Raw genomic sequence first — 14,203 nt, 5'->3', positions numbered from 1 at the left:
GGACCACATGTTTTAAGGGACAGAAAACTAAATGACTAAGGTGAGTATGTACATTTAGCTTACCTAGAATCTAAACTGATGCGTGTCTATTATGTGAATCTTGGACCACCTGTATCAGAAACAGTGCGGCACATGTTACAGCTGAATTGTATCCTCCCAAAATTCATCTGTTAAAAGCCCTAACCTCATATACCTCACAATGTGTCTCTATTTGGAGTTAGGACCTTAAAGAGATGATTAAGAAGAATGAGATCACTAGGCTGGGCCCTAATCCAACAACTGGTATCCTTATAAAAGGAGGACATTTGTATACACAAACAGCAGGGGTGTGTGTGTGCACGGAGAAGACCTTATGGGGATGCAGGGAAGTGGCCATCAACAAGCCAAGGAGAGAGGCCTGAGGAGAAATCAACCATGCTGACACCTTGATCTTCAGTTTCTAGCTTCTAGAACTGTGAGAAAATACATTTCTATTCTTTAAGCCAGCCAGTCTGTGGTATTTGATATGGCAGCCTGAGCAAACTAATATAGCACATAATGAAAATTCACATGTCTAAGCCCCACCCTGAACATTCTGGATCAGAGTAAGATTGGGTCCTGGCAAATGCATTTTTAACAAACCCTCTAGGAAATTCTGGTGTGTACTACAGGTAAAGATTTGTTACTTTCTGCACTAAAATAAAGTAGATTGAGGAAATTCTATAGAAATAAAAGAACATGGGGAGGGCTACTGTCATGAGTATGGGAGACTTGTTCTTAAAATTGGGGTCCTTTATTATTTTGCCCATATTCACAGATTTTTTTTTTTCTGTTAGTATCAAGGCAGCATTCAGAAGTGAGATAATGTTGGGTGCTCCGTGGATCCGTAAGGCCTAGAAAATTGTGTGACACTGGGTTATGAGCTGCATTAAAGACAGGAGCATTGGGAGTTTATGCTGGAATGTATTTGAGTTATCTTTACAGCCACAAATGGCTTTGAATTATAATAAATAATTTTTTGCTTCTCTGGTTCATGTTTATCTCCTTTGTTAATGAGAAATAATCATTTTTCCATTTGGATGTGCACAGTGGATTCTTTGTCATTCCTATATTTTTTGTTTTTTAATATAATATAACTTGAAAAAGAATTATAATAGCACTTGCTTTGGTAGAAGAAGAGGCTCACTTAAATTCACAGCATGCTTAAAATGATAACTTTTTATATGTGCCAGGAAATGTAATAAAGAACAGCAATAAAATGTTGTAAGCATTTTCTTGTATAAAATATAGTTCCTTTAAAAAAACATTTTATTTATTTATATGACAGGGAGAGAGAGAGCACAAGCAGGGGGAGCAGCAGGCAGAGGGAGAGGGAGAATCAGGGTCCTTGCTGAGCAAGGATCCTGACGGGGGGCTCAATCCCAGGACGTGGAGATCATGACCTGAGCCGAAGGCAGAGGCTTAACCCACTGAGTCACACAGGTGTCCTGGTAGAGGATATTCTTATATTTCGTCTTCCAAACTAGAAATAGTTTTATTATTTTCTTTGTTAAACTAATACTTAGGCATTATAAAAAAAAGTTTAGATAATAGAAAAGATTTTGGAAAATGAAACCCACCCCTCAGAATTAGCTTCCATTAATACACTTAGTTTCTAAGACTTTTTGGATATATTAGACTCTTCTGTTTTTATCTAACTACATATGAAGGACATCTTTTAATGTTGATTAAATATAAGTTTCCACCGTTTTTAACAAGTGGATAGTGTTCTATGATTCTATTTATGTAATAGATCCTTATTGAAAGACATTTGTATTGTTTCAGGTTTTTAAAAAATAGTGACTGAAACAATCTGCTACAAATTGTATTACCAAGGGCAGATCAATTAGTTTCTCAAAGACTTATTTTCCTAACTTGGTAAGCATCAGATGAGTTAATCGACTGGCATCTAATGAGAGCTCTTGTATAATTAAGAGTTGCCCAAGACCCAGTTTTACACAAGTTGCAATACACAAATATTAAGTGAAATGTAGCAAATTAGAAAGCCTGTGACTTTGGAACAACAGTTAGTTTTCTCTTGCTGCTGGAAAGAAGTATCACAAACTAGTTTAAAAACAGCATGAATTTATTATCTTAGAATTCTGAAGGTAAGGAATCTAAAATTCTCTGCAAGACTGAGTTTCTTCCAGAATTTAGGAGAGAGTCTGACTTTTCCAGCTTCTCTAGGCTGCCTGCATTCCTTTACTCATGGCTTCATATCCCTGCGACCTGTACTTCCATGGTCACATTTCTCTCTTACGCTTCTGCCTCCCTCTGTCTTAGAAAATGGCCTTGTGACTACATTGAGCCCCCAGGATAATCCAGAATAATCTTCCCATCTCAAGATTCTTAATGTAGCCATATCTGCAAACTCCCTTTTGCTATAAAAAATAATATATTCACAAGTTTTAAAGATTAGGATGTGGATCTCTTTTATTCTATCAACTACAAAGCATATATCTAAATCTGAGTCTGTTTCTCCATGTAAGAATTTGAACGTGGACAAATGACAAATTCCTATGAACATTATCCAGTCTGTAAAATGAGGAAAAGAATACTCTCCATATAGGATGGGATGAAAATTAATGATTATATGAAATGTCTACAGCTCAATGCTAGACACTTTAAAGAATTGGCATATAAGGAATATTAAGTGTAGTTATCATAATTAAATTATTGAGGCAAAATGATTACATAGTTATTAAACTTAATTACATCTTGGAAACTACTTGAGATTGAGGGGTGAGAGAAGCCAGGGTTTCTTTATCATTTGCTTCATCAATGATCTGCTTTCTTTTCAGTTCTCAACTGTTTAGAGGGGAAAACACTGAATTTATATTTATATTTCAAATATATTCTGAATGGGTCCAACGATAATTTTTTCAAAAAAATTTTAAAGATTTTATTTATTTATTTGACAGAGAGAGATCACAAGTAGACACAGAGGCAGGCAGAGAGCAAGGAAAGCAGGCTCCCCGCTGAGCAGAGAGCCCGATGCGGGACTCGATCCTGAAACCCTGAGATCCTGACCTGAGCTGGAGGCAGCGGCTTAACCCACTGAGTCACCCAGGCGCCCCGGCCCAACGATAATTTAAATATTTGCCCTTTTCTTTTCTTTTCTTTTCTTTCTTTCTTTTTTTTTTTTAAGGTTTTTATTTATTTATTTGACAGAGAGAGATCACAAGTAGACAGAGAGGCAGGCAGAGAGACAGAGAGAGAGAGAGAGAAGCAGACTCCCTGCTGAGCAGAGAGCCCGATGTGGGCCTCAATCCCCGGACCCTGAGATCACGACCTGGGCCAAAGGCAGTGGCTTAACAACTTAACAACTGAGCCACCCAGGCGTCCAATATTTGCCCTTTTCTTTAAAGAAACTTGAGAATATAAGAATATAGCAATAAATGCAGTATTATAAGATTATTTATGTAACTGTACCTATTTGTCTTGTATAAATTATATGACTAGGTATTCATCATAACTAAAGGTAGGACCTCCAAGTGCATCTCATTGGGGGTCCTAGAATTGTAGGTAAAATTTGCATGTGTGCATTTTTCTAAGGTACAGCTTTTATTAGATTTACAAAAGATCCATTTCCCAAATAGAAAAGTTCTGTTCTTCTAAATCAATTTCTTCATTATAATTCAAATTAGGTTATATATGTATGTATATGTATATATATGTGTATATATGTATGTATGTATATGTATACACATGTACACACATGCACACATATTGCATATTCCTATTTGACTTTTACTCAATGTGTGATCAAGAGTATTGGAATTAACTGGACACTCATTAGAATTGAAGACTCTGATCCCACCTCAGACCAGCAGAATCATCTGTATTTTAACAAGATCCCATGTGATTCTATGAACATTTAAAACCTGACAAGTATTGGGGCCCCTGGGTGGCTCATGTTAAGTGTCAGGTCATGATCCCAGGGTTCTGGGATCGAGCCCCACATGGGGCTTTCTGCTGGGTGGGAAGCCTGCTTCTCCTTCTCCTGCTCCCCTTGCTTGTGTTCCCTCTCTCCCTGTCTCTCTCTCTCTCTGTCAAATAAATAAAATCTTAAAAAAAATAAAAACTCTGACAAGTATTACCTTTCAGTAAAATCAGAAGATACAATCAGGCTAAGTAAAGAAAGAAATTAATGAAACATGCCCACAATATCATTCAATTAGTGACAAACCTTGTTAACATTTTGTCATATATTTATTTCCAGAAATTGGACCATATTGAATGTATTGTTTTGTAACCCACTCATCCAAGGCATTATGAATGTGTTAACATGCCACCATAACTTCTAGAGGCCAATTTATAATTTATTATATATGCATATATTATGATGAGGCATTCCTTGTTTTGGTGGTTATTTAAATAACTTCTTATATTTTTACTTTTAGAACAGCCCTTGTGTGATAAATACTCTTGTATTTAATGTAGGCTTTAATGGTTGCCTGGTTCAAATCCTAACAATGCCCCTTACTAGCTGTGTTACCTTAGACAGATTAGTTGACTTCTCTATGCTTCAGTTTCTTCATCTATAAAATGGTGGTAATAAAAAGCACCTCATAGATTGTTTTGAGGATCTGTATAAATACATGATTCATGAAAAGATCTTAGAATTGTATCTGGGGGGCGCCTGGGTGGCTCAGTGGGTCAAAGCCTCTGCCTTCAGCTCCTGATCCCACGGCCCTGGGATCAAACCGCAGGTCAGGCTCTCAGCTTAGCAGGGAGCCTGCTTCCCTTCCTCTCTGCCTGCCTCTCTGCGTACTTGTGATCTCTGTCTGTCAAATAAATAAATCTTAAAAAAAAATGTATCTGGCACATTCTAAATGTTCAATAAATGTTAATTATTTTTATTTTTCTTTCTGAACCCTCAGCCATATCTTTACAACTTCTCCTTCTAAAGAAAACTTAGGTTGTTAAGCTAGCTAGTAGTAGAGGTAGGTAGAAGTGGAATTTTCCTTTTTAATCTTTTCATTCTTGCTATAGTTCTGGAGTGGAGCGCCCAGCAAATGTAGGACTTAAAAAAAGGTCAAAAATAATTTTTCGCAAGATAGTTGACCAGTGAGAGAGTAAGATGATTTTAATAACTCTTCTCAGTTGAGACGGACCAGTAAAACAATACAGTTTAGAACAGGTATCCGGAAATGGGAAGAGAAAACGGTTCTGATTCAAACAAGCTTCAAGTAACCCAGGACACAACCGATGCTTCTGGTAGTTGGGTTACGCAGAGTTAAAGTTCCCATGGTTACAGATCTAGCCGACTCCAGGCTCCCGGCTCTCTACCGCGCAAGCGCAGACAGCTGTGTTTTAGCCCCCCGGCGCCTTCAGTTTCGAAGGGGAAGCCCCTCCCTCCTCTCCTGCCGTCCTCCTATCGTCTTCTCACTTTGCCTCTTCCACGCGTTTTGGGTGTCTGTGACGCAGTATTCGCGCGTCCGCGTCGTTTGGAGCTGCGACGCTGAACATGGCGCGTTCCTAGAAGCCGCTTTCGGCATCAGTAGGCGGCGGCGTGTGAATTGGAAGCGTGGGGCGCGCGACCAACCGACTTCGCTTCGTGTTGGGGAGTGGAAGCGGGAGAGCCGGGCTATTCCGGATCGAACCAAACGGTGAGGCCTGAGAGCCACAGAGCGCGCGAGTGGAAGGGAGGTGTGGGTTGGGCAGCGGAGACCCGAGAGGCGAGGGAAGAACGTGGGGCAACCCGCAGACGAGGGATAGCAGTAATGCGGCGAGGGCGGCCTGCAGGCTTGACTCTCTGCGTAACCCTAGGACCCATTAGGAGCTGGGGGCTGACCAAGTCAGCCCCGGGGTGGGGGGGAGGATTAGTCGGGGAGGAATCGGGGTGCAGGGAGACAGGGACTGGGTGCCAAGATGAGAAGAGCATAGGGTGCCCATTGTGGCTGCGGTTGCTGGCCAGGGTGGTGCATTTGCCCTTGGGGGATAGGTGGTGCAAATTTTGAGAGAACGTGGACATCTTTAGTGTAAAACTAGTGTATATTGTTATTGCACACTCTACATTGATGCTAATAGCGATACTGTGAAAGCTTTAATTAAACGTTAGACCCTTCCTTGCCTTTAATGAACAGGTGAAGGAAGTTACACATTTTCAGAGGGGAGCCGCTTGCTGAGGTATGGCCGCCAATGCTCTAGTCCAGCGACTTCTACAGCTTTATATTGGGGGTATTTGTGATTCAGCAAAACTATTTTGAGGCCCATTGCATTTGTCATTCTTATTTATTCTTTTGTTACATAGTGGGGAATGAGGAAAGTATTGTTTGGAAGGGACTTGACTAATTTAGGTAGAAGTGGTAAATTGCCAGCGGGTGCCAAGATTGCAATTGACGAACCTCCTCCCCACCCCAATGTAAGCGAGCTCAGTTGTAGGGAGGTGTAGTGCCTTTGAGAATTGGATATTCTTCACAAGAGGGTAAGAGCAGTTTACAGCCATATTTTTTGGCTGTGATAGGGAGTTCACTCCATTTTAACGTTATCTTAAGCTTCTCTTTTCAGTTTAGAGGCTTCAGGTTAAGGGGAGAGTGACTATAAGGCTTCCATTGCATGACATCTTTTCTTTTATCTTTGCTCATGAAGATTGCTTTGAGATTAGAATGAAAATCCCTGTTGGTTGTTGGTTGTGAATGGATTGTGGAATTTTTTCCTCCTGTAACCTAGTATAGGGAGTAGTAAAAATGGTTTAATTATAGCAATGGTTTGGCTAGCGGGGCTGTCTCTGTCCTAGTTAAATTTCCTAGAGCAGAAGAAAATTCTCTTCACGAATGAATTCAATCATGGCAGTAGGATTGGAGGTTCTAAACAAATATATGAAGATTATTTGGTAATTAGTATAAAAGTATTGAAGTCTTGTGCCATTGACAAAATTTACATTCAGGATCAAACCATAATGCAAAAGAATCTTTGTAGGCATGTGGCAGTAAAAATATACTGAAGACTTTTCCAGAGCTAAATATGTTTTTGTAGATAACAGAATATTTATGTTTTGGGAAAGGTAATATGATTAGATGGATTTTGACCTTTGTGTTGTATGTATGTTCATATATATTTGTGTTTGTATTTATATTTATTGTAGTCCTTGACGTATAGTTGACGTACAATGTTGTATTAGTTTCAGGTGTACAAGATGGTGATTTGACAATTCTGTACACTATACTGTGCTCACCATGATAAGCGTCATTACTATCTGTCACCATGCAGTGTTGTTACAGTATTAGTGACCATTATTTCCTGTGTTGTACTTTTCACCCTGTGACTTATTTTATAACTGTAGGTTTGCACCCTTGAATCCCCTTCACCCATTTCTGTGCATTGGTATTTAATCATGCTTCTCTTAATATGATGTTATTGATTCCAGTATTACTCATTTCTGTCTTTTCCTATCTGCACCAAATGAGGACTATCATCAAGTTAATTTCAGAGTGTTTTAGGGAATGGCAAGAAGTACTTAGTGCAGGTGTGAGTCTGGAGCGATGTTGTTTAGTTTTCTTAATATCAGGCTGATTACAGATAAGCCCAAAATTACACGCTTTGCAGAGCTTGTGCTGGATCTGCCCCCTTGCTACTCAAAACGTGGTACATGGCATCACCTCAGCATTTGTTTAGAATGTGGAAGCTCAGGCTTAACCCCAAACCTGATGAACGAGAACCTGCATTTAACAAGCTCTCCTGATGATGAGAATTTATATTAAAGCTTGAGACATACTACTTTGGTTGAAATAAGTTGGAAGACTGAGGTCATGCATACACCTGCATAAAAATCACAGCATTTATTTTGATCAGAGTCAGTCTTTTGCTGATTATCAAGTCTCATTCATTTGGTTGAAGAAACTTGAGACCCAGTAATGGTAAGTGACTTGCATGAGGTCGCATAATTAAGTTCATAACCCAGGTTCTGACTTATACCAGTGCTTTTGTTTTGCTAGTTACTCCTTTAATAAAATGGAACTAAAGTATTCATTGAATGAGAGTTAGGTATTCATTCCACAACAGACATTGATCGAGTAATGGACAAGCAACCCAATAATTCTGTGTGTTGCTAGTAACTGCTCTTTCCGATAGTGGTTATGAGTCCACCACCTTCCCCCCCTTACTCTTTTGTGGATGAGGTCAGTTCTTCACAGAGGAAATGAAATACATTGGTGGGAAACAATTGTTTTTTGTCCTCTTTCACCTTTAAACAGGTTAGCTGTCTGTTCATCTCTCATTGTGCTCTGAGTTTTTTCTCCTCAGGGACAATGTTTCCTTGATGTATTGTATTAGTTTTTTAGGGCTCCTGTGAGAGAATACCACAGACTGGGTGGCCAAAGCAATGCAAAATTATTTTCTCACAGTTCTGGACACTAGAGGTCCAAGATCTGAGTTCCAGCAGGAGTGATTTCCTCTGAGGCTTTTCTCTTTGACTTACAGATGCACCTTTGTGCATGAGAATCTCTGGTGTCTCTCTCTCTCTTTTTTTTGTTTTTAAAGATTTTATTTATTATAGAGAGATAGCTAGAGAGAGGGAGCTGGAGAGGGAGAAGCAGGCTCCCCGTTGAGCAGGGAGCCTGATAATGGGGTTCGATCCCAGGACGTTGGGATCATGACCTGAGCTGAAGGCAGACACTTAATGACTGACCCACCCAGGCGTCCCTGGTGTCTCTCCTTCTTATTAGAATACCACTCTGTTGGATTAGGCTCCACTCCGATCTCATTTTTTTTAGATTTTATTTATTTATTTGACAGAGAGAGACACAGCGAGAGAGGGAACTGAAGCAGGGGGAACGGGAGAGGGAGAAGCAAGCTTCCCGCGGAGCAGGAAACCTGATTGGGGGCTCCATCCCAGGACCCTGAGATCATGACCTGAGCCAAAGGCAGACGCTTAACGACTGAGCCACCCAGGAGCACCTCTGATGACCTCATTTTAACTTAATCACCTCTTGAAAAATCTTACCTCCAATACTGAGGGTTCTGGGGCTTTGGGCTCCAACGTGTGAATTTTGGGGAATACGTTTCAGTCCATAACACTTGGTTACTCCCTTTTAACTCTCAGCTAACTCTAACTTATTAAGATTTAAACACATTTTTCTTTTTTTTTTTTTTTTAAAGATTTTTATTATTTATTTGACAGAGATCACAAGTAGGCAGAGAGAGAGAGGAGGAAGCAGGCTCTCTGCGCAGGACCCTGATGCGGGACTCGATCCCAGGACCCTGAGATCATGACCTGAGCCGAAGGCAGCGGCTTAACCCACTGAGCCACCCAGGCGCCCCTTAAACACATTTATCTTAAATACACTCTCTTCACTCTAGATTCCTCTTCAGTTTCATCTCTATTTCCTTTGAGTGTCTGGAACATTGATCTCTTTGTTGTGAAGTCTAGTAGAATCTTTTCCTTCATTTGACATTTTGAGTAGTTGTCCTCTTTGAAATTCTCTTATGCTTCTGGGACCCTGTGGGTTCCTTAGTTTCCTCTTGTGTCTTGGCCAGTCTTTCCTTGGTGTATTTTTTTCTCTCTGATAGGTCAGATCCTCCTTTCACACTGAGGCATGGTCTTCTGCTCTCTTGCCTCTGTCTGCTCTTGAATGGTCTTATCTCTGGTGACAGCAACCACAGTCTTTATTTTTAGACTAACAAATCTCTGTCTCTTTAGCACATGTTACTCTTCAACTCTGACACATTTTGGTTGTCTTAGGATACCTTAAGTTCAACTCAAAAATTGCTTTTCTCACTTTTCAAGTTACTTCTTTTCCTTCTGTGATTATTGTCCTTCATTTGGAGATGCCCCAAGTCTTAACTTTTCCCTCTTATTACCCTTGAATGCTACCCACTCCCCAAACCCCTAATCTTTTACTAAATCTTGTTCTACATCTTTCATCCATTTTTCCCTGCAGCAACCACCTTGGTTCAGACCATCATTATGAGGACTTTTGTGTAAACACTCTAAGTAATTTCTTTTCTCCTAAGAGTGGCTATCAATCCCCCTTTACCCTTCCTTTTTTTTTTTTTTTTTTTTTTTTAATATAGGCAGATTGTACTGTTTTTCTGCAGTCTTTCCATTCAGGCTTTCAGATTAAAATCCAAACTACCAAATTTAGGAAATACAGACCGTAGTGATTTGGACCTTGTTTGCTCCTTTCCTTCCCCTTCCCTTCCCTTTCTTTTTCTTTCTCTCTCTTTCTTTCTTTCGATTTTATTTATTTATTTGACAGAGACAGAGAGAGCATAAGCAGGGGGAGTGGCAGAGGGAGAGGGAGAAGCAGATTCCCCGCTGAGCAGAGAGCCCAACATGGGACTCAGTTCCAGGACCCTGGGATAATGACCTGAGCTGAAGGCAGAGCTTAACCAACCGAGGCACCCAGCCCCTGCTTTTTGCTTTCTTCTGCTGTTTTCTGCCTCACATTATTCTGTCATGCTGAACTATTTTCAGTTATTCAGGAGTGTTAAAATGTTATTTATTTATTTTATTTTATTTTTTAAAAAAGATTTTATTTATTTGACAGACAGAGATCACAAGTAGGCAGAGAGGCAGACAGGGGGTGGGGGGAAAGCAGGCTCCCTGCTGAGCAGAGAGCCCAATATGAAGTCTGATGTGGGTCTTGATCCCAGAACCCTGAGATCATGACCTGAGCCGAAGGCAGAGACTTAACCCACTCAGCCACCCAGGTGCCCCATGTTTTTTTAAAATTGAGACATTAATATGGTATGTGTCTTCTGCCTAGAATGTACCCATCATCTGTTTGACAAACACTCATAACATAATCATTTGGATTACTCCTGTTCTACTTTCGTGACCCAGCATAAACGCTGTCTTATTCCCCTTTCCTGCCCACCAGGCTTTAACCAGCCTGCTTACACTGAGTTAGGTCTTCCACTGAAGTTCTTCCAAAACAGCTTTGTTGTCTTTTCCTCTTCAGAGTTGAATGCCAAGATTCTTTTGGTTTGTTTTGTGTGATCTAATCTAAGCCATGTATTAAGCCGTCTTCTGCTATAACCAAAGGGATGGAAGATCAGTATAGTGGTCATCATTTGTTAGAAGTAAGGAAGGTGAGTTTAAGTTTCCATTTACTTTTCTGGTCCCTGTGCAGAGTCATGGTCCAGACCAGGGCTGTGGTCTCCACTGGTTAGTGGTCTGCTTTCTGTTTTTTCATCTTCATAGCCAGTCAGTCAGAAGTGGATTTTCACATAAGAGTTCTGGAATAAAGTATGATTACCGTCTCCCTGGGGAAAGGCCTTGAACCTGATAAGGATTTGGAGATAGGTGATGAACTAAAATCTCTTGTGCTCTTGTGATGCAACTTTGGGAAGATGCTTACTCTCATGTCTGGGAGCACTACAGAGTAGATGAGGGCATTCCACATGTGAGCGGAGCCCTTCTTGCCCTGGATGCCACTTGACAAGGACCATCCCAGTTGGGCCCTAGACCAGCCTAGCAGCTTGGAATCCCAGGACCCAGCCACTGCTGCCATTTTTGAACTGAACTTCAAAGACTCTTACTTTATTTTATTTTATTTTTAATCTCTCAGAGTAGTGGCTGGCCAATAGAAACTCCTTTGTTGAGTACTATGAATGCAAGTTGTATGGCCAGAGAGTTGAAACAAGGTAGATTGTTAAATGCTCTGGAGGTGAGGTTGAGTGGGCTTGAAAAGTCAAAGGTGGGTTCATTTTTGTGACTTTATACAATTTTAAGCAGAGATTGTGATTTAGTGATTGAATTCACTTACTTAACAAATATTCAGTCATTGCTTTCATATGTGCCCCATACTTTCTTAGATTCTAGCAATACGTCTTTGAGGAAATTGAAGTTCTGGTCTCTGAATCTTAAGTTCTAACTGGGGGAGTCCAGACAATAAACACATAGATATTAGAATGTCAGATAGTTAAAAGGGTTGTGCAGAAAAATTAAGAAAGATATCCAGACCAGAGGGATTCTGGGTTGAAGGGTCAGGTAGTTTAAAATCTGTGGTAAGGGATAATCTACTTGATGAATTGATAACTTGAGCAAAGACTGAATTGAAGTTAAAGAACAAGACATGCAGATACCTAATGGCAAGAGTTTTCCAGTCAGAGGAAACCAGTTCTACAAGATAGAGTTGATGTATGTATTCCACTGTAGATGGACACATCTTGTCTCTTGTTTCTTATTATAGACAGCTCCCAAGGTGAGTCCCCTTTACCCTTGTCTTCTCCCTATAAGCCAGTGTGGGAGTTTCTTTGGTTATAGCTCTGATGTGGAACTGCTGGGTCATAGGATATACCATTTTTGTCATAAGATACACGTGTACATACACGTGTACACACACACACACATTCTTAAGTTTATGAGACATGGCTGGAATGCTCTCAAGTCGTCGTACCAATGTATGCTCTTAGCAGCAGTGCATAAGGGTCTCTATTTCCATATGTTCTTGCTAGTGTTGAGTATTTCTGGACTTTTAAATTTTTGCTAATCTGATGATTGTAAATCAATAGCTCTGTTTTTTGATTTGTAGTAAGGTAAGGTAGCATGTCTTCTGATGTTTATTATCCATTTGGCTTTTTCTGTTCATGAATTGTCTATTTATACCCTTTGCCCAATTTTTTGTTTCTTGTTCTGTTGATTTACAGGGGTTTATTGTATATTCTGTATAATAATTCTTTGTCTAGTTTTTATTTATTTTTAGAGATCTTATTTATTTATTTATTTGACAGAGAGAGACACAGCGAGAGAGGGAACACAAGCAGGGGGAGCAGGAGAGGAAGAAGCAGGCTTCCTGACAGGCAGGGAGCCGGATGCGGGGCTGGATCCCAGAACGCAGGGATCATGACCTGAGCTGAAGGCAGCCGCTTAACCGACCAAGCCACCCGGTGTCCCTGTTTAGTCATTTAAAACGTCTTCTAAGTTTTACCTTGTTAATGTTGCCTATGGTATTTTCATTGACTCCATTAATTTTGGTTTTCATTTTTTATGTAATACAATTGAGCAGGAAATTGAGCTACAGTCTTATTGTTGTATTTTGGTTCACAAGTCTAAAACTAAAAAAAAAAAAAAATCACATCAGTTAATTTCACTTGAGGTATTAATGACAGCCGTGTGATGAAAATGAAAAATGTGGTAGTCAGTAGAGTGTTGGGTTAGCATAGTAGACTTGTAAACTAATTCTAGAAATCTTGCTGATAAGGCTGGGACTTTAGAGAAGTCACAGTTTATCCCCTTAACCTCTTTGGGATGCAGTTTCTTGGTCAGTAAAACAAAATGCTTAAATCAGATATGCAGTTGGCCCCTGACCACTATGGGTTTGAAATCTGTGGGTCCACTTATAGGTATATTTTGTTTGATACTGTACAGTACTGTAAATGTATTTTTTCATCTCTACAATTATCTTAATATTTTCTTTAGCTTACTACATTGTAAGAATACAGGATATAATACATGTCACTTAAAACAACAGTTGTTACTATTTTTTTTTTAAAGATTTTACTTATTTATTTGACAGAGATCACAAGTAGGCAGAGAGGCAGGCAGAGAGAGGGGAAAGCAGGCTCCCCGCCACCCCAGCAGAGAGCCCAATGTGGGGCTCGATATTAGGACCCTCAGACCATGACCTGAGCCGAAGGCAGAGGCTTAACCCACTGAGCCACCCAGGCACCCCAACAGTTGTTATTGTTAAACCTTCTCCTCATTAGGTTATTAGTTAAACTTTTGGGTAGTCAAAAGTTACAGGCATTGTTGAGGGTCAACTATATTTACCTCTTAGAGAACTGATTTGATAAATGGCTCCAAGGTGATAGAAAAATTAATTTTCATGATCAAAAACATGATACATGATAAAATGTATTCTAGTTCCTAGTTGTGGGGACACTGATGGCATGCAGCCCATGTACCTTTTGATGAATGGGCTTTTATAAATGCAGTGACTCCTTATACTAGACTCTTGCAAGAATGAGATTTTTTTGTTTTAAATGATTTGTCCCTTTTTTTTTTTTTTTTAAAGGTTTTATTTATTTATTTGACAAAGAAAGAGAGTGCATACAAGCAGGACAGAGCAGCAGGCAGAGGGAGAGGGAGAAGCAGTCTTCCCACTGAGCCGAGAACTGACTGGTGGAGAGGGGGGCTCGATCCCAGGACTCTGGGATCATGACGTGAGCCAAAACCAGACGCTTAACCAACTAAGCCACCCAGGAGTCTCTAGAATGAGATTCTTTTAAGAAAGTG

At 40.1% G+C, this 14,203-nt stretch overlaps 1 protein-coding gene across 2 annotated transcripts in view; it reads left to right on the top strand.

The window, feature by feature from the left end:
* Window positions 1-5,463: 5,463 nt before the first annotated feature.
* Window positions 5,464-14,203, top strand: part of IPO11 (importin 11) — a 214,048-nt gene continuing 205,308 nt past the window's right edge. For both annotated transcript variants that reach the window (XM_044224008.1, XM_044224016.1), the window contains exon 1: window positions 5,464-5,630. The gene's annotated coding sequence lies outside the window, so the exon portion shown is untranslated. The remainder of the gene's footprint in view (window positions 5,631-14,203) is intronic.

This window comes from Neovison vison, chromosome 1, assembly GCF_020171115.1.
Source record: "Neovison vison isolate M4711 chromosome 1, ASM_NN_V1, whole genome shotgun sequence".
In the NCBI taxonomy this organism is placed as follows: domain Eukaryota; kingdom Metazoa; phylum Chordata; class Mammalia; order Carnivora; family Mustelidae; genus Neogale; species Neogale vison.
Note: the sequence above shows the minus strand (reverse complement) of the source record. Positions and strands in the feature narration are given on the sequence as shown.